We start from the raw sequence: 19658 nt of genomic DNA, 5'->3' as shown, positions 1-19658 counted from the left end.
GTTCATTTTGCTTGTTTGTCGGATTTTGGGATGGACTCTTTGGCTTTGCTTTTCTTCTCCTCATTGGATTTTTCATGTTCAAAGTTGCAGAAGCCAGATTACAAGCTCATTTTGGTTCAACTTCAGCAACTGTGCATTGCATTGCCATGTAATGTGATGCAATGCTATCTTTCTAGCTCTCCCTTTTTACTTCCTTTTGGATAAACAGACATATTAGGCAAGCATTTTGGAGCTTTCACCTAAATAACTACAGGTGGTGAGATAAGCTGCACAATATAATTGACCTTTCAGTATATTGTTGCACACACACCATCTATTTAGCAAATGCCCTTGTTATCAACAGCAGCCTTTTAAACTCACCTGAGCTAACAGGTATGTGCGCTGGTTACTCTGCTGCGCTTAAAATTTCTTTTTTGGTTTGCTACAATGCCTTTTCTGAAACGTTGTCTCCCTCTGCTGGAACACTGACTTCTTTCATTTAATGCCTGCAGACTATAAAAGAGAACCCAACCCAAAAAGTTTGGTTGATTAGTCTGTGGCACTCTGTTAAACTGTTGCTTATGGCGGTCTCTGTGAGCTTCTCAGCGACATTCAGCCAGCCAGGTATCCTGCCTGCAGTAGATGGAATGTGGCAATGGAACGCTGGCTGCGCGTGTCATAATAGGCTCTGAGCCTTTATATACCTGTGCACAGCAGCAGCCACCTTCAGTCTGCTGCTGGACAGCCAGCAGCAGCAGCAGCAGGAGAGGTATGTAATCAGGAGCCCTCCTGCTAAGGGTAGACAGCTGCTCGTTCCACCCCACCCCCCGCCTTAATTGGTTCTCCTCCCTTCCAACGGTGTTGAGGCGGGTGGGAACAGCAGGGGGTGAAGGTGCTGTGTTTAAAGAGGTGGAGTTATGCAGATCTAAAACGCGTGGATTGCAGCAGCAGCAAGCCGAAAAGTGCAGGCATGTAAGGGATCTAGAGGTTGACAACATGTCTTCTTAACGGGAGTCCAGGAGCTCATCTCCACAAATGGACTTTTCAGGATCCTTGGGTGGCTCCGTAGTTTGAAACCAATTCTGGTTATCGCTTCTCGGCCTTTTGGCTAAGATCAAGTGTAGTATCTGTTCTTATCTGCTCAGAGACTATTCCATCATGGACGGTCCGGAGGACGAGGACGAGGACTAAACCCCTCCTCCCCCTCTCCCCTTATGTGTCTTGTCTTTCAATAAAGCTTCGGGCCTGTGATTTTCCCCTCCCCATCCCCTTTTTCCCAATCCCCATCCCTTATCACGGTTCGTCGTACTGTATTGATTGACATGCTTTTTCTTTCAGATTGAGTGTTTTGTGTAGCATAGGGGTGTGATGTGTCTAGTTAGTGCGTCGTATCCTCATGCTATGTAAATATGATGTAGAATTCTGTGTGTACTGGGCTGCGGCACTGTACACTGTCTGTTAACTTATTTTTTGTGCTAATAAAAGATATATTCAATCAAAAAAAAAAAAATCTGTTCTTATCAGTTTAATATCTGATACGTCCCCTATCTGGGGACCATATATTAAATGGATTTTTAGAACAGGGAGATGGAAAAAGAGCTTTCTCTGTCCACTCCACGCATTGACCTGGTATTGCAGTATCTCCAGGACCGGTGCACCCCTTCTTTAATGCAGTTTCTAAAATCAGAAAGAATTGAATTCAATGTTTTTTTTTCATTTTGCTTGTTTGTCGGATTTTGGGATGGACTCTTTGGCTTTGCTTTTCTTCTCCTCATTGGATTTTTCATGTTCAAAGTTGCAGAAGCCAGATTACAAGCTCATTTTGGTTCAACTTCAGCAACTGTGCATTGCATTGCCATGTAATGTGATGCAATGCTATCTTTCTAGCTCTCCCTTTTTACTTCCTTTTGGATAAACAGACATATTAGGCAAGCATTTTGGAGCTTTCACCTAAATAACTACAGGTGGTGAGATAAGCTGCACAATATAATTGACCTTTCAGTATATTGTTGCACACACACCATCTATTTAGCAAATGCCCTTGTTATCAACAGCAGCCTTTTAAACTCACCTTAGCTAACAGGTATGTGCGCTGGTTACTCTGCTGCGCTTAAAATTTCTTTTTTGGTTTGCTACAATGCCTTTTCTGAAACGTTGTCTCCCTCTGCTGGAACACTGACTTCTTTCATTTAATGCCTGCAGACTATAAAAGAGAACCCAACCCAAAAAGTTTGGTTGATTAGTCTGTGGCATTCTGTTAAACTGTTGCTTATGGCGGTCTCTGTGAGCTTCTCAGCGACATTCAGCCAGCCAGGTATCCTGCCTGCAGTAGATGGAATGTGGCAATGGAACGCTGGCTGCGCGTGTCATAATAGGCTCTGAGCCTTTATATACCTGTGCACAGCAGCAGCCACCTTCAGTCTGCTGCTGGACAGCCAGCAGCAGCAGCAGCAGGAGAGGTATGTAATCAGGAGCCCTCCTGCTAAGGGTAGACAGCTGCTCGTTCCACCCCACCCCCCGCCTTAATTGGTTCTCCTCCCTTCCAACGGTGTTGAGGCGGGTGGGAACAGCAGGGGGTGAAGGTGCTGTGTTTAAAGAGGTGGAGTTATGCAGATCTAAAACGCGTGGATTGCAGCAGCAGCAAGCCGAAAAGTGCAGGCATGTAAGGGATCTAGAGGTTGACAACATGTCTTCTTAACGGGAGTCCAGGAGCTCATCTCCACAAATGGACTTTTCAGGATCCTTGGGTGGCTCCGTAGTTTGAAACCAATTCTGGTTATCGCTTCTCGGCCTTTTGGCTAAGATCAAGTGTAGTATCTGTTCTTATCAGTTTAATATCTGATACGTCCCCTATCTGGGGACCATATATTAAATGGATTTTTAGAACAGGGAGATGGAAAAAGAGCTTGCTCTGTCCACTCCACGCATTGACCTGGTATTGCAGTATCTCCAGGACCGGTGCACCCCTTCTTTAATGCAGTTTCTAAAATCAGAAAGAATTTAATTCAATGTTTTTTGTTCATTTTACTTGTTTGTCGGATTTTGGGATGGACTCTTTGGCTTTGCTTTTCTTCTCCTCATTGGATTTTTCATGTTCAAAGTTGCAGAAGCCAGATTACAAGCTCATTTTGGTTCAACTTCAGCAACTGTGCATTGCATTGCCATGTAATGTGATGCAATGCTATCTTTCTAGCTCTCCCTTTTTACTTCCTTTTGGATAAACAGACATATTAGGCAAGCATTTTGGAGCTTTCACCTAAATAACTACAGGTGGTGAGATAAGCTGCACAATATAATTGACCTTTCAGTATATTGTTGCACACACACCATCTATTTAGCAAATGCCCTTGTTATCAACAGCAGCCTTTTAAACTCACCTGAGCTAACAGGTATGTGCGCTGGTTACTCTGCTGCGCTTAAAATTTCTTTTTTGGTTTGCTACAATGCCTTTTCTGAAACGTTGTCTCCCTCTGCTGAAACACTGACTTCTTTCATTTAATGCCTGCAGACTATAAAAGAGAACACAACCCAAAAAGTTTGGTTGATTAGTCTGTGGCATTCTGTTAAACTGTTGCTTATGGCGGTCTCTGTGAGCTTCTCAGCGACATTCAGCCAGCCAGGTATCCTGCCTGCAGTAGATGGAATGTGGCAATGGAACGCTGGCTGCGCGTGTCATAATAGGCTCTGAGCCTTTATATACCTGTGCACAGCAGCAGCCACCTTCAGTCTGCTGCTGGACAGCCAGCAGCAGCAGCAGCAGGAGAGGTATGTAATCAGGAGCCCTCCTGCTAAGGGTAGACAGCTGCTCGTTCCACCCCACCCCCCGCCTTAATTGGTTCTCCTCCCTTCCAACGGTGTTGAGGCGGGTGGGAACAGCAGGGGGTGAAGGTGCTGTGTTTAAAGAGGTGGAGTTATGCAGATCTAAAACGCGTGGATTGCAGCAGCAGCAAGCCGAAAAGTGCAGGCATGTAAGGGATCTAGAGGTTGACAACATGTCTTCTTAACGGGAGTCCAGGAGCTCATCTCCACAAATGGACTTTTCAGGATCCTTGGGTGGCTCCGTAGTTTGAAACCAATTCTGGTTATCGCTTCTCGGCCTTTTGGCTAAGATCAAGTGTAGTATCTTTCGAAAAGGCGGTTTTGGATGTTGGCCGCCCTAGTAGATTGATACATTATGCACACTGGGGTTTAGGCGCTTGTTAGTACGCCAGGTGGCTAATATAGTCATCTGGTGGAAAGCATGGCCCCCCAGGATCGACGCCATTGGGCCGGGGAAGATCGAAAGCCCGAAGTGTGAAGTGCCCCAGGAGTGGTGACCCTGGGGTGCCTTAACTCACTGGGATTGGGAACCCCACTTGAGTTTATGGCACATTTGCACAAGCACTTCAAATTTTCTTTCTTCGCACACACCCTTATTCCGGGCCTTCTGGCCTTAGGATGGGGAATTTTTCAATTCCCGGTCGAAGGTCCGGGCAGTATTATACTGTGAAACCTTCACTATTTATTTAATTTCTTTGTCACTGTGTGTCCACTTATTCACGTGTGTCACGTCCTACTAGGATTTTGTCGGGATGCGGTTCCCTTACGGGTTCCTCTCTTGGCAGGTCTAGGGGGGGAGTGTGTGGCCATCAGGTTCCGCTCCCCCCTGAACCCCCCTGGCTCTCCTCTTTCGGGAGGAGAGCGTTGTTGGCTCCCCTCTTCCGGGAGGGGAGCACAGTCTTTGGCTCCCAGTGCCTTGCTCGGGTGAGAACTCGGGCAGGTGCTGGGGGTAAGATTGGGTCGCCTCTGGCTTCGGCTGGAGGTGGCTTTTTGTCCCTGTTCCTCGCTGTGGCCTTTTGGCTCGGAGGGACGGGGAATGGTTTGGGGGACCCTTCTCCTTTTGGAGAGGGTTTCAAGAAGACCAGCATCCTAGTGCACTTTTTTTGTGGCACTTGTCACTTTTTTAAGCGCACTCGGGTTTTGTACACGAATTCGGGCTTTCAAAAAAAAAAAATCTGTTCTTATCAGTTTAATATCTGATACGTCCCCTATCTGGGGACCATATATTAAATGGATTTTTAGAACAGGGAGATGGAAAAAGAGCTTGCTCTGTCCACTCCACGCATTGACCTGGTATTGCAGTATCTCCAGGACCGGTGCACCCCTTCTTTAATGCAGTTTCTAAAATCAGAAAGAATTGAATTCAATGTTTTTTGTTCATTTTGCTTGTTTGTCGGATTTTGGGATGGACTCTTTGGCTTTGCTTTTCTTCTCCTCATTGGATTTTTCATGTTCAAAGTTGCAGAAGCCAGATTACAAGCTCATTTTGGTTCAACTTCAGCAACTGTGCATTGCATTGCCATGTAATGTGATGCAATGCTATCTTTCTAGCTCTCCCTTTTTACTTCCTTTTGGATAAACAGACATATTAGGCAAGCATTTTGGAGCTTTCACCTAAATAACTACAGGTGGTGAGATAAGCTGCACAATATAATTGACCTTTCAGTATATTGTTGCACACACACCATCTATTTAGCAAATGCCCTTGTTATCAACAGCAGCCTTTTAAACTCACCTGAGCTAACAGGTATGTGCGCTGGTTACTCTGCTGCGCTTAAAATTTCTTTTTTGGTTTGCTACAATGCCTTTTCTGAAACGTTGTCTCCCTCTGCTGGAACACTGACTTCTTTCATTTAATGCCTGCAGACTATAAAAGAGAACCCAACCCAAAAAGTCTGGTTGATTAGTCTGTGGCATTCTGTTAAACTGTTGCTTATGGCGGTCTCTGTGAGCTTCTCAGCGACATTCAGCCAGCCAGGTATCCTGCCTGCAGTAGATGGAATGTGGCAATGGAACGCTGGCTGCGCGTGTCATAATAGGCTCTGAGCCTTTATATACCTGTGCACAGCAGCAGCCACCTTCAGTCTGCTGCTGGACAGCCAGCAGCAGCAGCAGCAGGAGAGGTATGTAATCAGGAGCCCTCCTGCTAAGGGTAGACAGCTGCTCGTTCCACCCCACCCCCCGCCTTAATTGGTTCTCCTCCCTTCCAACGGTGTTGAGGCAGGTGGGAACAGCAGGGGGTGAAGGTGCTGTGTTTAAAGAGGTGGAGTTATGCAGATCTAAAACGCGTGGATTGCAGCAGCAGCAAGCCGAAAAGTGCAGGCATGTAAGGGATCTAGAGGTTGACAACATGTCTTCTTAACGGGAGTCCAGGAGCTCATCTCCACAAATGGACTTTTCAGGATCCTTGGGTGGCTCCGTAGTTTGAAACCAATTCTGGTTATCGCTTCTCGGCCTTTTGGCTAAGATCAAGTGTAGTATCTGTTCTTATCAGTTTAATATCTGATACGTCCCCTATCTGGGGACCATATATTAAATGGATTTTTAGAACAGGGAGATGGAAAAAGAGCTTGCTCTGTCCACTCCACGCATTGACCTGGTATTGCAGTATCTCCAGGACCGGTGCACCCCTTCTTTAATGCAGTTTCTAAAATCAGAAAGAATTTAATTCAATGTTTTTTGTTCATTTTACTTGTTTGTCGGATTTTGGGATGGACTCTTTGGCTTTGCTTTTCTTCTCCTCATTGGATTTTTCATGTTCAAAGTTGCAGAAGCCAGATTACAAGCTCATTTTGGTTCAACTTCAGCAACTGTGCATTGCATTGCCATGTAATGTGATGCAATGCTATCTTTCTAGCTCTCCCTTTTTACTTCCTTTTGGATAAACAGACATATTAGGCAAGCATTTTGGAGCTTTCACCTAAATAACTACAGGTGGTGAGATAAGCTGCACAATATAATTGACCTTTCAGTATATTGTTGCACACACACCATCTATTTAGCAAATGCCCTTGTTATCAACAGCAGCCTTTTAAACTCACCTGAGCTAACAGGTATGTGCGCTGGTTACTCTGCTGCACTTAAAATTTCTTTTTTGGTTTGCTACAATGCCTTTTCTGAAACGTTGTCTCCCTCTGCTGAAACACTGACTTCTTTCATTTAATGCCTGCAGACTATAAAAGAGAACACAACCCAAAAAGTTTGGTTGATTAGTCTGTGGCATTCTGTTAAACTGTTGCTTATGGCGGTCTCTGTGAGCTTCTCAGCGACATTCAGCCAGCCAGGTATCCTGCCTGCAGTAGATGGAATGTGGCAATGGAACGCTGGCTGCGCGTGTCATAATAGGCTCTGAGCCTTTATATACCTGTGCACAGCAGCAGCCACCTTCAGTCTGCTGCTGGACAGCCAGCAGCAGCAGCAGCAGGAGAGGTATGTAATCAGGAGCCCTCCTGCTAAGGGTAGACAGCTGCTCGTTCCACCCCACCCCCCGCCTTAATTGGTTCTCCTCCCTTCCAACGGTGTTGAGGCGGGTGGGAACAGCAGGGGGTGAAGGTGCTGTGTTTAAAGAGGTGGAGTTATGCAGATCTAAAACGCGTGGATTGCAGCAGCAGCAAGCCGAAAAGTGCAGGCATGTAAGGGATCTAGAGGTTGACAACATGTCTTCTTAACGGGAGTCCAGGAGCTCATCTCCACAAATGGACTTTTCAGGATCCTTGGGTGGCTCCGTAGTTTGAAACCAATTCTGGTTATCGCTTCTCGGCCTTTTGGCTAAGATCAAGTGTAGTATCTTTCGAAAAGGCGGTTTTGGATGTTGGCCGCCCTAGTAGATTGATACATTATGCACACTGGGGTTTAGGCGCTTGTTAGTACGCCAGGTGGCTAATATAGTCATCTGGTGGAAAGCATGGCCCCCCAGGATCGACGCCATTGGGCCGGGGAAGATCGAAAGCCCGAAGTGTGAAGTGCCCCAGGAGTGGTGACCCTGGGGTGCCTTAACTCACTGGGATTGGGAACCCCACTTGAGTTTATGGCACATTTGCACAAGCACTTCAAATTTTCTTTCTTCGCACACACCCTTATTCCGGGCCTTCTGGCCTTAGGATGGGGAATTTTTCAATTCCCGGTCGAAGGTCCGGGCAGTATTATACTGTGAAACCTTCACTATTTATTTAATTTCTTTGTCACTGTGTGTCCACTTATTCACGTGTGTCACGTCCTACTAGGATTTTGTCGGGATGCGGTTCCCTTACGGGTTCCTCTCTTGGCAGGTCTAGGGGGGGAGTGTGTGGCCATCAGGTTCCGCTCCCCCCTGAACCCCCCTGGCTCTCCTCTTTCGGGAGGAGAGCGTTGTTGGCTCCCCTCTTCCGGGAGGGGAGCACAGTCTTTGGCTCCCAGTGCCTTGCTCGGGTGAGAACTCGGGCAGGTGCTGGGGGTAAGATTGGGTCGCCTCTGGCTTCGGCTGGAGGTGGCTTTTTGTCCCTGTTCCTCGCTGTGGCCTTTTGGCTCGGAGGGACGGGGAATGGTTTGGGGGACCCTTCTCCTTTTGGAGAGGGTTTCAAGAAGACCAGCATCCTAGTGCACTTTTTTTGTGGCACTTGTCACTTTTTTAAGCGCACTCGGGTTTTGTACACGAATTCGGGCTTTCAAAAAAAAAAAATCTGTTCTTATCAGTTTAATATCTGATACGTCCCCTATCTGGGGACCATATATTAAATGGATTTTTAGAACAGGGAGATGGAAAAAGAGCTTGCTCTGTCCACTCCACGCATTGACCTGGTATTGCAGTATCTCCAGGACCGGTGCACCCCTTCTTTAATGCAGTTTCTAAAATCAGAAAGAATTGAATTCAATGTTTTTTGTTCATTTTGCTTGTTTGTCGGATTTTGGGATGGACTCTTTGGCTTTGCTTTTCTTCTCCTCATTGGATTTTTCATGTTCAAAGTTGCAGAAGCCAGATTACAAGCTCATTTTGGTTCAACTTCAGCAACTGTGCATTGCATTGCCATGTAATGTGATGCAATGCTATCTTTCTAGCTCTCCCTTTTTACTTCCTTTTGGATAAACAGACATATTAGGCAAGCATTTTGGAGCTTTCACCTAAATAACTACAGGTGGTGAGATAAGCTGCACAATATAATTGACCTTTCAGTATATTGTTGCACACACACCATCTATTTAGCAAATGCCCTTGTTATCAACAGCAGCCTTTTAAACTCACCTGAGCTAACAGGTATGTGCGCTGGTTACTCTGCTGCGCTTAAAATTTCTTTTTTGGTTTGCTACAATGCCTTTTCTGAAACGCTGTCTCCCTCTGCTGGAACACTGACTTCTTTCATTTAATGCCTGCAGACTATAAAAGAGAACCAAACCCAAAAAGTTTGGTTGATTAGTCTGTGGCATTCTGTTAAACTGTTGCTTATGGCGGTCTCTGTGAGCTTCTCAGCGACATTCAGCCAGCCAGGTATCCTGCCTGCAGTAGATGGAATGTGACAATGGAACGCTGGCTGCGCGTGTCATAATAGGCTCTGAGCCTTTATATACCTGTGCACAGCAGCAGCCACCTTCAGTCTGCTGCTGGACAGCCAGCAGCAGCAGCAGCAGGAGAGGTATGTAATCAGGAGCCCTCCTGCTAAGAGTAGACAGCTGCTCGTTCCACCCCACCCCCCGCCTTAATTGGTTCTCCTCCCTTTCAACGGTGTTGAGGCGGGTGGGAACAGCAGGGGGTGAAGGTGCTGTGTTTAAAGAGGTGGAGTTATGCAGATCTAAAACGCGTGGATTGCAGCAGCAGCAAGCCGAAAAGTGCAGGCATGTAAGGGATCTAGAGGTTGACAACATGTCTTCTTAACGGGAGTCCAGGAGCTCATCTCCACAAATGGACTTTTCAGGATCCTTGGGTGGCTCCGTAGTTTAAAACCAATTCTGGTTATCGCTTCTCGGCCTTTTGGCTAAGATCAAGTGTAGTATCTGTTCTTATCAGTTTAATATCTGATACGTCCCCTATCTGGGGACCATATATTAAATGGATTTTTAGAACAGGTAGATGGAAAAAGAGCTTGCTCTGTCCACTCCACGCATTGACCTGGTATTGCAGTATCTCCAGGACCGGTGCACCCCTTCTTTAATGCAGTTTCTAAAATCAGAAAGAATTGAATTCAATGTTTTATGTTCATTTTGCTTGTTTGTCGGATTTTGGGATGGACTCTTTGGCTTTGCTTTTCTTCTCCTCATTGGATATTTCATGTTCAAAGTTGCAGAAGCCAGATTACAAGCTCATTTTGGTTCTACTTCAGCAACTGTGCATTGCATTGCCATGTAATGTGATGCAATGCTATCTTTCTAGCTCTCCCTTTTTACTTCCTTTTGGATAAACAGACATATTAGGCAAGCATTTTGGAGCTTTCACCTAAATAACTACAGGTGGTGAGATAAGCTGCACAATATAATTGACCTTTCAGTATATTGTTGCACACACACCATCTATTTAGCAAATGCCCTTGTTATCAACAGCAGCCTTTTAAACTCACCTGAGCTAACAGGTATGTGCGCTGGTTACTCTGCTGCGCTTAAAATTTCTTTTTTGGTTTGCTACAATGCCTTTTCTGAAACGTTGTCTCCCTCTGCTGGAACACTGACTTCTTTCATTTAATGCCTGCAGACTATAAAAGAGAACCCAACCCAAAAAGTTTGGTTGATTAGTCTGTGGCATTCTGTTAAACTGTTGCTTATGGCGGTCTCTGTGAGCTTCTCAGCGACATTCAGCCAGCCAGGTATCCTGCCTGCAGTAGATGGAATGTGGCAATGGAACGCTGGCTGCGCGTGTCATAATAGGCTCTGAGCCTTTATATACCTGTGCACAGCAGCAGCCACCTTCAGTCTGCTGCTGGACAGCCAGCAGCAGCAGCAGCAGGAGAGGTATGTAATCAGGAGCCCTCCTGCTAAGGGTAGACAGCTGCTCGTTCCACCCCACCCCCCGCCTTAATTGGTTCTCCTCCCTTCCAACGGTGTTGAGGCGGGTGGGAACAGCAGGGGGTGAAGGTGCTGTGTTTAAAGAGGTGGAGTTATGCAGATCTAAAACGCGTGGATTGCAGCAGCAGCAAGCCGAAAAGTGCAGGCATGTAAGGGATCTAGAGGTTGACAACATGTCTTCTTAACGGGAGTCCAGGAGCTCATCTCCACAAATGGACTTTTCAGGATCCTTGGGTGGCTCCGTAGTTTGAAACCAATTCTGGTTATCGCTTCTCGGCCTTTTGGCTAAGATCAAGTGTAGTATCTGTTCTTATCAGTTTAATATCTGATACGTCCCCTATCTGGGGACCATATATTAAATGGATTTTTAGAACAGGGAGATGGAAAAAGAGCTTGCTCTGTCCACTCCACGCATTGACCTGGTATTGCAGTATCTCCAGGACCGGTGCACCCCTTCTTTAATGCAGTTTCTAAAATCAGAAAGAATTGAATTCAATGTTTTTTGTTCATTTTGCTTGTTTGTCGGATTTTGGGATGGACTCTTTGGCTTTGCTTTTCTTCTCCTCATTGGATTTTTCATGTTCAAAGTTGCAGAAGCCAGATTACAAGCTCATTTTGGTTCAACTTCAGCAACTGTGCATTGCATTGCCATGTAATGTGATGCAATGCTATCTTTCTAGCTCTCCCTTTTTACTTCCTTTTGGATAAACAGACATATTAGGCAAGCATTTTGGAGCTTTCACCTAAATAACTACAGGTGGTGAGATAAGCTGCACAATATAATTGACCTTTCAGTATATTGTTGCACACACACCATCTATTTAGCAAATGCCCTTGTTATCAACAGCAGCCTTTTAAACTCACCTGAGCTAACAGGTATGTGCGCTGGTTACTCTGCTGCGCTTAAAATTTCTTTTTTGGTTTGCTACAATGCCTTTTCTGAAACGTTGTCTCCTTCTGCTGGAACACTGACTTCTTTCATTTAATGCCTGCAGACTATAAAAGAGAACCCAACCCAAAAAGTTTGGTTGATTAGTCTGTGGCATTCTGTTAAACTGTTGCTTATGGCGGTCTCTGTGAGCTTCTCAGCGACATTCAGCCAGCCAGGTATCCTGCCTGCAGTAGATGGAATGTGGCAATGGAACGCTGGCTGCGCGTGTCATAATAGGCTCTGAGCCTTTATATACCTGTGCACAGCAGCAGCCACCTTCAGTCTGCTGCTGGACAGCCAGCAGCAGCAGCAGCAGGAGAGGTATGTAATCAGGAGCCCTCCTGCTAAGGGTACACAGCTGCTCGTTCCACCCCACCCCCCGCCTTAATTGGTTCTCCTCCCTTCCAACGGTGTTGAGGCGGGTGGGAACAGCAGGGGGTGAAGGTGCTGTGTTTAAAGAGGTGGAGTTATGCAGATCTAAAACGCGTGGATTGCAGCAGCAGCAAGCCAAAAAGTGCAGGCATGTAAGGGATCTAGAGGTTGACAACATGTCTTCTTAACGGGAGTCCAGGAGCTCATCTCCACAAATGGACTTTTCAGGATCCTTGGGTGGCTCCGTAGTTTGAAACCAATTCTGGTTATCGCTTCTCGGCCTTTTGGCTAAGATCAAGTGTAGTATCTGTTCTTTTAAAAACACAAGAGCTGCGATCTACACTTGACGAGAGCGATCGAACTCGGAAGGAGAAGAGCTTCGGATCCCAGCTGACATCGGAGAACGAAGGCGGATATCGGTGGGAGGAAGAAGCTCTAAAGAATCCAGAAGAAGACGAAGACTCGGAGAAGAATCGGGCTGTCCTGTGGAATCTTCGAGGAAGAAAATCATCGAGACAAAGACCTTTCGGGGAATTTGTCCAGAACACGACGGGAGAAGAATCTGCATAGCTCCACCCATTCCGGGAAGAGTTCCAGATCCAGCTCCAAGAAGTAACTGCAGGAGGAAAGCCATGGCAAGCGCTGCGAGGAAGGCCGAAAAGAAGAGCCTGGAGCTGGGGACAGCCAGGAGGGCCCAGCCAGGAGCCGATTCTGACCCCAAGGACTCTGCCTCCACGACTGGCCAGCAGAAGGGACCCCAGAAGCCCCGCCACGAAGCTCCAGCCCTGGAGCCATGGATGCGGCAGACGGTGGCCCTGAAGCTGAAGGAAGTGGATGGGAGGGTGCCGGACATGTCCTCGGACGTGTTCTGCCAGAAGATGCTGCTGGATCGAGGCTTCTCCAGGTCGGACACCCTCAGCATCCAGACCTTCTTGACGGGGATCTTCTTCGTCACCTTCGCCACTGTGAACACCTGCAGGAGGTTCTGGGTAATGGTAAGCGCAAAAGGACCGGATAATTCTTTCTCTGCCTTTACAGGTAGCTGCCCTATCCAGAGGGATGAAAGGAGGATCACGGTCTCCATGCGCAACCCGCACACCCCAGGCCAAGACATCTGTACCTTCCTGAGACGCTTCTGTTTGGTTGTGAAGGAACCCTCTCACATCCTGAATGGACTCGGCTTCTGGACAGGTAAGTGGTCGGTGACCGTTAGACTTCACAGGGACCTGGCGTACTCAGACAGACTTCGGCACCTGCCCCCGACATTCTCCCTGGGCAACTCCTACGGCCTCATCTATTACCCGGACATGCCGCGGAACTGCAGGAGATGCGGCAAGAACGGCCACGAGATGAAGGACTGCAAGGAGGATGCCTGCAGGATTTGTCGAGTGACGGGACACAGCTCGAAGGACTGCCCGAAGAAGACGTCCTGCAACCTGTGTGGGCTGGCGGCTCATCTGTACAAGGATTGCCCCAGGCGTGAGAGATCCTGGGCATCGGTGGTTGCGACGACCCCAGCTACGGAGGACAAGGCCCCGACGACCAGGCCTGTGAAGGTCAAGGACGCGACGACCAAGGCCCCAGCGGCCAAGGCCGAGACGACCAAGGCCAAAGCGGTCAAGGAGTCGGTGGCCAAAGCCCCAGCGACGGTCCCAGCAGCTCCGAAGCAGAAGAAAAAGTCAAAGGAGGGTAAGAGTTCTGTCACCCCTCTCTCGATCCCTCCCCCTGCCACCCCCGTCCAATCCCCCCCCACCCCGGCCACCCCTGCTGAGGATTCCACTTCCTCTTCCTCCTTCCCCTACTCCTCAGCAGGTGTCCTTTCCCCTGCCCCGGCAGCCACTCTCCCTCCCCAGACCATGGTAGCGGTGGAATTAACCTTTCCTCCACCCGCCGCTATCTATTCCGAGGAGGATTTTCCCCTTCTTGTCTCCCCAGTTCCAACCCGGGGAAAGAGGAAGGTGGAGGACAGCCCTGCTACTGAATCCTCCAAAAAGAAGATTCTGGATTTCGTAGGCGAAAAGGAGGATACCCTCCCTGAGCCAGAAGAGATGGAGCACATGGTTGAGACCCTGGTGGCCGAGCCAGAAGAGGAGGAACTGGTGGTCGCCGAGATCGAGGCCGCGCTGCTTGACCAGATGGAGGAAGAGGGCCTGCTGGTGATCCCGTCACCAGCAGTCAACACCGACGAGGGACCACCCGACCGGAGTGGTAACTAAGGTGTATTGCCTGCGCTAACTTTTTCTTTTTTCCCTACATGATGGCTAATATTAACTTATTTTCCATTAATGTCAGGAGCATCAAGGACAAGTTCAGACGTCAGACTATTTATGCCTTCCTTACTTCCCAGTTGTGTGATGTTTATATGTTGCAGGAATGTTCCCTTCCCTCCTCTAGGTCCTTCAAACATCTGGCCAGGGAGTGGTCCCACGGTCCATCCTACTGGTCCGGTGGGGGTGACTGCAAGTCTGCGGGGGTCGCAATTCTGATCAGGGGGGGCGCATTCACGCTTGAGTCCGTCCAGGAGCTCATCTGCGGCAGGGCTCTTGTTGTAGATGGCAACTGGGCGGGAGAACCTGTCAGGTTCATCAACGTGTATGCGTCCCCACTGAAGAATGAGCGTTTGGAGCTTTTCCAGACCCTGCGGCTTCAGCTTGCCACCACCAGGACCTTAGTGATGGCCGGGGATTTCAACTGCCCCATCGAGGAGGACGGTCGTAGTTCTGGCACATCTGCCAAGTTGGACATCACGTCCAAGCTGCTCATCGAGATGGTAACCGAGGCCTCTCTTCAGGACGTGGTGGGCTCCATGGGGAGAGGCTCCACGAACTATTCGTGGAGCCGACCCGATGGCTCACTCCGCTCCAGGATTGACTTTGTGTTCACCTCTCGGGCAGTCAGGCAGAGTAGGCACTCGATGGTCTCCTGCTTCTTCTCCGACCACAGAGCCATTCACTTACAAGGTGTCCTCGGCGACGGTTTTCCGTCCGGCCCCGGCTCCTGGAAGCTGAATTGTGCTCTGCTGGCTCAGGATGAAGTCGTGGAGGAGCTGAGAGCAGCCTACGCAATGTGGCAGTCCTACAAGGGTAGCTTCCAAACAGTCTCTGATTGGTGGGAATATGTTAAACTTGAGTTTCGCTGTTTCTTTCAGGCCAAGGGTCGACAACAGGCGTGTGAGAAGAGGAGGGACTTCAGAGGGCTGCAGCGCGAGCTGCGGTCGCTGCAGGACCTTCTTCACTGCGGCTGGGACGTGAGGGAGGAGCTGGAGGAGACCAAGAAGAGCCTGAAAAGGCACTTTGAGGAGGAGTCCAAGCGAATCATCTTCCGTTCCAAAGTGGAGAATCTGGAGAAGGGTGAGAAATGTAACTCATTCTTTTTCAGGAAACTTCATGCCGGTCACACGCCCCTGAACGAGCTGCGAGACGAGAGCGGAAACATGCGACGTGGGAAGGAGGACGTGATGAGGGTCGTCAGCGACTTCTACAGCGAACTCTACTCCCACAAGACTACCGACCCCGACGCTGCTGATAAGTTCCTGTCAGGTATCACTAACCATCTTGATCCTGCAGGCACGGCAGCCTTGGACAAACCTCTGATGGTGGGCGAATTGCTCTCTGCCGCTAAATCCTTTAGGACCGGCAGGACCCCGGGCAGTGATGGTCTTCCAGCGGAGCTCTATGTAGCGCTGGGAGACCTCATCTGTCCGGACCTGTTGGACCTGTACGAGGAGATGGTGGTGGAGGGTAGAATGCCTCCATCTTTGAGGGAAGGAATGGTCACGATCCTGTACAAGCGGAAGGGAGAGAGGTGCGACCTGAGGAATTGGCGTCCCATCACTCTGCTCAACGTGGACTACAAGATCCTGGCCAAGACGATGGCGACACGACTTAAGACGGTCATCGGACGGATCATCCACCCGGACCAGACCTGCGGCATCCCTGGACGTCGCATCGCAGACAGCCTCGCTCTCGTGCGGGACACGGTCGAGTACATCAAGGTCCGCCGCGCACACGCGGCCCTGGTCTCCTTGGATCAGGAGAAGGCCTTCGACCGGGTTTCCCACGAGTTCATGGGCCGAGCTCTGCACCGGTTAGGTTTGGGTAACATGTTTTGTTCGTATGTCCGTCTGATGTATTTTGATATCCACAGCTCGGTGTTGGTGAACGGCTGGAAGACTGACCCCTTCCCTGTCCTCTCTGGGGTCAGACAAGGCTGCCCTCTATCACCTCTTCTTTTTGTTTGTGTTATAGAACTCTTCGCAGAGGCTATCCGGCAGAATGGAGAGATCAGAGGGATCACCGCACCGGGTCCGGGACGACACGAGGTCAAGTGCTCGCTCTACATGGACGACGTCACCGTCTTCTGCGCTGATCGTGGTTCAGTCGACGCCCTCGTCCAGACGTGTGAGAGGTTCGGCCGGGCTTCAGGGGCCAAAGTCAACTGCAGGAAGTCGGAAGCCATGCTCTTCGGGGATTGGCAGCCGGCCTCCTCCGCCCCCTTCCCCTTCAACATTCAACCGGATTTCCTCAAGGTGCTGGGAGTCTGGTTCGGGAAGGAAGGAGCGGCCCTCAAGTCCTGGCAAGAACGCTTGGCCAAGGTGAAGCAACGGATTGGACTCTGGAGCCTCAGACACCTCACTTGTGAGGGTAAGGCACTCATCCTGCGTAATGAGGTCCTGCCCGTCTTGCAGTACACGGCGCAGGCCTGGCCCCCACACGTCACTGTGTGCAGGGCCATTACCAGGACAGTGTTTCACTTTGTCTGGGGATCCAAGATGGACAGAGTCAGGCGGGCCGTCATGTACAAGGAGCCTCGCAAGGGTGGGAAGGGCGTTCCAGATATCCCCACCCTCCTGCGATCCTCTTTTGTGTGTGATTGTGTCCGCCGGACTTTGCAAGTCAAGAATGGCTCCGCGGGCAGGTCCATGTCTCGCTTCTTCCTGCTTCCTCTTTGGAGGCGACTCGGCTGGGACAAGTGGGACAGCTCCTTCCCCTACAACTGGACGACGCCATGGTTCTACGGAGACGTCGTTCGATTTGTGGGGGAGCATCAACTGGAGGGACTCAAGCCCGACTTGTGGAAGCCCAAAACTATCCACAAGCTAATCAGAGCCAAGGATGACGTGGAGAACATCACAGGACTTCACCAGGACACGCTGGAGACTGTGTGGACAAATGTGTCGTCTGACAGGCTGACCAACGGGCACAAGGACTTGTCGTGGATGGCGATTCAGGGCGGACTGCCCGTCCGGTCATTCATGCATGCCCGGAACCTGTGCAAGACCCGGTACTGCCCAAGGTGCCCCTTCGTGGAGGAAACATCTTTGCACACTTTTTGGGACTGCGGATTTGCACAGCGCCTATTGACTGCACTTGAGGACGACCTGAGGAACTCTGTCCCCAGGGCGAGCCTATCGCACCATTCTGTGCTTTACGGACTCTTCCCTGGGGTTCATACCGTCGGAGCCATCCAGGAGGCTTGGCGCCTTATGAACTGCTTCAAGGATGCCGTTTGGGTCGCCAGGAACCGGCTCATCTTGAGGAGGGAGAGGATGTCCATCCAGGACTGCCGCAGGCTGATCCACAGCCTGCTCAGAGACTATTCCATCATGGACGGTCCGGAGGACGAGGACGAGGACTAAACCCCTCCTCCCCCTCTCCCCTTATGTGTCTTGTCTTTCAATAAAGCTTCGGGCCTGTGATTTTCCCCTCCCCATCCCCTTTTTCCCAATCCCCATCCCTTATCACGGTTCGTCGTACTGTATTGATTGACATGCTTTTCTTTCAGATTGAGTGTTTTGTGTAGCATAGGGGTGTGATGTGTCTAGTTAGTGCGTCGTATCCTCATGCTATGTAAATATGATGTAGAATTCTGTGTGTACTGGGCTGCGGCACTGTACACTGTCTGTTAACTTATTTTTTGTGCTAATAAAAGATATATTCAATCAAAAAAAAAAATCTGTTCTTATCAGTTTAATATCTGATACGTCCCCTATCTGGGGACCATATATTAAATGGATTTTTAGAACAGGGAGATGGAAAAAGAGCTTGCTCTGTCCACTCCACGCATTGACCTGGTATTGCAGTATCTCCAGGACCGGTGCACCCCTTCTTTAATGCAGTTTCTAAAATCAGAAAGAATTGAATTCAATGTTTTTTGTTCATTTTGCTTGTTTGTCGGATTTTGGGATGGACTCTTTGGCTTTGCTTTTCTTCTCCTCATTGGATTTTTCATGTTCAAAGTTGCAGAAGCCAGATTACAAGCTCATTTTGGTTCAACTTCAGCAACTGTGCATTGCATTGCCATGTAATGTGATGCAATGCTATCTTTCTAGATCTCCCTTTTTACTTCCTTTTGGATAAACAGACATATTAGGCAAGCATTTTGGAGCTTTCACCTAAATAACTACAGGTGGTGAGATAAGCTGCACAATATAATTGACCTTTCAGTATATTGTTGCACACACACCATCTATTTAGCAAATGCCCTTGTTATCAACAGCAGCCTTTTAAACTCACCTGAGCTAACAGGTATGTGCGCTGGTTACTCTGCTGCGCTTAAAATTTCTTTTTTGGTTTGCTACAATGCCTTTTCTGAAACGTTGTCTCCCTCTGCTGGAACACTGACTTCTTTCATTTAATGCCTGCAGACTATAAAAGAGAACCCAACCCAAAAAGTTTGGTTGATTAGTCTGTGGCATTCTGTTAAACTGTTGCTTATGGCGGTCTCTGTGAGCTTCTCAGCGACATTCAGCCAGCCAGGTATCCTGCCTGCAGTAGATGGAATGTGGCAATGGAACGCTGGCTGCGCGTGTCATAATAGGCTCTGAGCCTTTATATACCTGTGCACAGCAGCAGCCACCTTCAGTCTGCTGCTGGACAGCCAGCAGCAGCAGCAGCAGGAGAGGTATGTAATCAGGAGCCCTCCTGCTAAGGGTAGACAGCTGCTCGTTCCACCCCACCCCCCGCCTTAATTGGTTCTCCTCCCTTCCAACGGTGTTGAGGCGGGTGGGAACAGCAGGGGGTGAAGGTGCTGTGTTTAAAGAGGTGGAGTTATGCAGATCTAAAACGCGTGGATTGCAGCAGCAGCAAGCCGAAAAGTGCAGGCATGTAAGGGATCTAGAGGTTGACAACATGTCTTCTTAACGGGAGTCCAGGAGCTCATCTCCACAAATGGACTTTTCAGGATCCTTGGGTGGCTCCGTAGTTTGAAACCAATTCTGGTTATCGCTTCTCGGCCTTTTGGCTAAGATCAAGTGTAGTATCTGTTCTTATCAATTTAATATCTGATACGTCCCCTATCTGGGGACCATATATTAAATGGATTTTTAGAACAAGGAGATGGAAAAAGAGCTTGCTCTGTCCACTCCACGCATTGACCTGGTATTGCAGTATCTCCAGGACCGGTGCACCCCTTCTTTAATGCAGTTTCTAAAATCAGAAAGAATTGAATTCAATGTTTTTTGTTCATTTTGCTTGTTTGTCGGATTTTGGGATGGACTCTTTGGCTTTGCTTTTCTTCTCCTCATTGGATTTTTCATGTTCAAAGTTGCAGAAGCCAGATTACAAGCTCATTTTGGTTCAACTTCAGCAAC

General features: G+C 48.7%; 7 non-coding genes and 6 pseudogenes across 7 annotated transcripts; all 13 read left to right on the top strand.

The window, feature by feature from the left end:
* Window positions 1-1067: 1067 nt before the first annotated feature.
* LOC141227286 (U2 spliceosomal RNA) lies at window positions 1068-1177 on the top strand (annotated as a pseudogene).
* A 265-nt stretch (window positions 1178-1442) lies between these two features.
* On the top strand, window positions 1443-1642 carry LOC141227260 (U2 spliceosomal RNA). The gene has a single exon (XR_012294336.1). It is a non-coding gene; the product is annotated as a U2 spliceosomal RNA (small nuclear RNA).
* A 1115-nt stretch (window positions 1643-2757) lies between these two features.
* LOC141227771 (U2 spliceosomal RNA) lies at window positions 2758-2948 on the top strand. Its single transcript, XR_012294753.1, has one exon. It is a non-coding gene; the product is annotated as a U2 spliceosomal RNA (small nuclear RNA).
* A 1115-nt stretch (window positions 2949-4063) lies between these two features.
* LOC141227350 (U2 spliceosomal RNA) lies at window positions 4064-4155 on the top strand (annotated as a pseudogene).
* A 794-nt stretch (window positions 4156-4949) lies between these two features.
* Window positions 4950-5125, top strand: LOC141227240 (U2 spliceosomal RNA; annotated as a pseudogene).
* A 1115-nt stretch (window positions 5126-6240) lies between these two features.
* Window positions 6241-6431, top strand: LOC141227770 (U2 spliceosomal RNA). The gene has a single exon (XR_012294752.1). It is a non-coding gene; the product is annotated as a U2 spliceosomal RNA (small nuclear RNA).
* Window positions 6432-7546: 1115 nt separating this feature from the next.
* On the top strand, window positions 7547-7638 carry LOC141227348 (U2 spliceosomal RNA; annotated as a pseudogene).
* Window positions 7639-8432: 794 nt separating this feature from the next.
* On the top strand, window positions 8433-8608 carry LOC141227239 (U2 spliceosomal RNA; annotated as a pseudogene).
* Window positions 8609-9723: 1115 nt separating this feature from the next.
* Window positions 9724-9914, top strand: LOC141227041 (U2 spliceosomal RNA). The gene has a single exon (XR_012294152.1). It is a non-coding gene; the product is annotated as a U2 spliceosomal RNA (small nuclear RNA).
* Window positions 9915-11029: 1115 nt separating this feature from the next.
* LOC141227768 (U2 spliceosomal RNA) lies at window positions 11030-11220 on the top strand. The gene has a single exon (XR_012294750.1). It is a non-coding gene; the product is annotated as a U2 spliceosomal RNA (small nuclear RNA).
* Window positions 11221-12335: 1115 nt separating this feature from the next.
* LOC141227288 (U2 spliceosomal RNA) lies at window positions 12336-12425 on the top strand (annotated as a pseudogene).
* Window positions 12426-17976: 5551 nt separating this feature from the next.
* On the top strand, window positions 17977-18174 carry LOC141227144 (U2 spliceosomal RNA). The gene has a single exon (XR_012294250.1). It is a non-coding gene; the product is annotated as a U2 spliceosomal RNA (small nuclear RNA).
* A 1115-nt stretch (window positions 18175-19289) lies between these two features.
* LOC141227063 (U2 spliceosomal RNA) lies at window positions 19290-19480 on the top strand. Its single transcript, XR_012294173.1, has one exon. It is a non-coding gene; the product is annotated as a U2 spliceosomal RNA (small nuclear RNA).
* The last annotated feature ends 178 nt before the right edge of the window (window positions 19481-19658 follow it).

Source organism: Phyllobates terribilis, unplaced genomic scaffold (genome assembly GCF_046119375.1).
Source record: "Phyllobates terribilis strain yellow unplaced genomic scaffold, ASM4611937v1 Scaffold_416__1_contigs__length_1633014, whole genome shotgun sequence".
NCBI lineage: Eukaryota > Metazoa > Chordata > Amphibia > Anura > Dendrobatidae > Phyllobates > Phyllobates terribilis.
The sequence above is the reverse complement of the archived record's forward strand: the minus strand, read 5'-3'. Positions and strand labels throughout refer to the sequence as shown.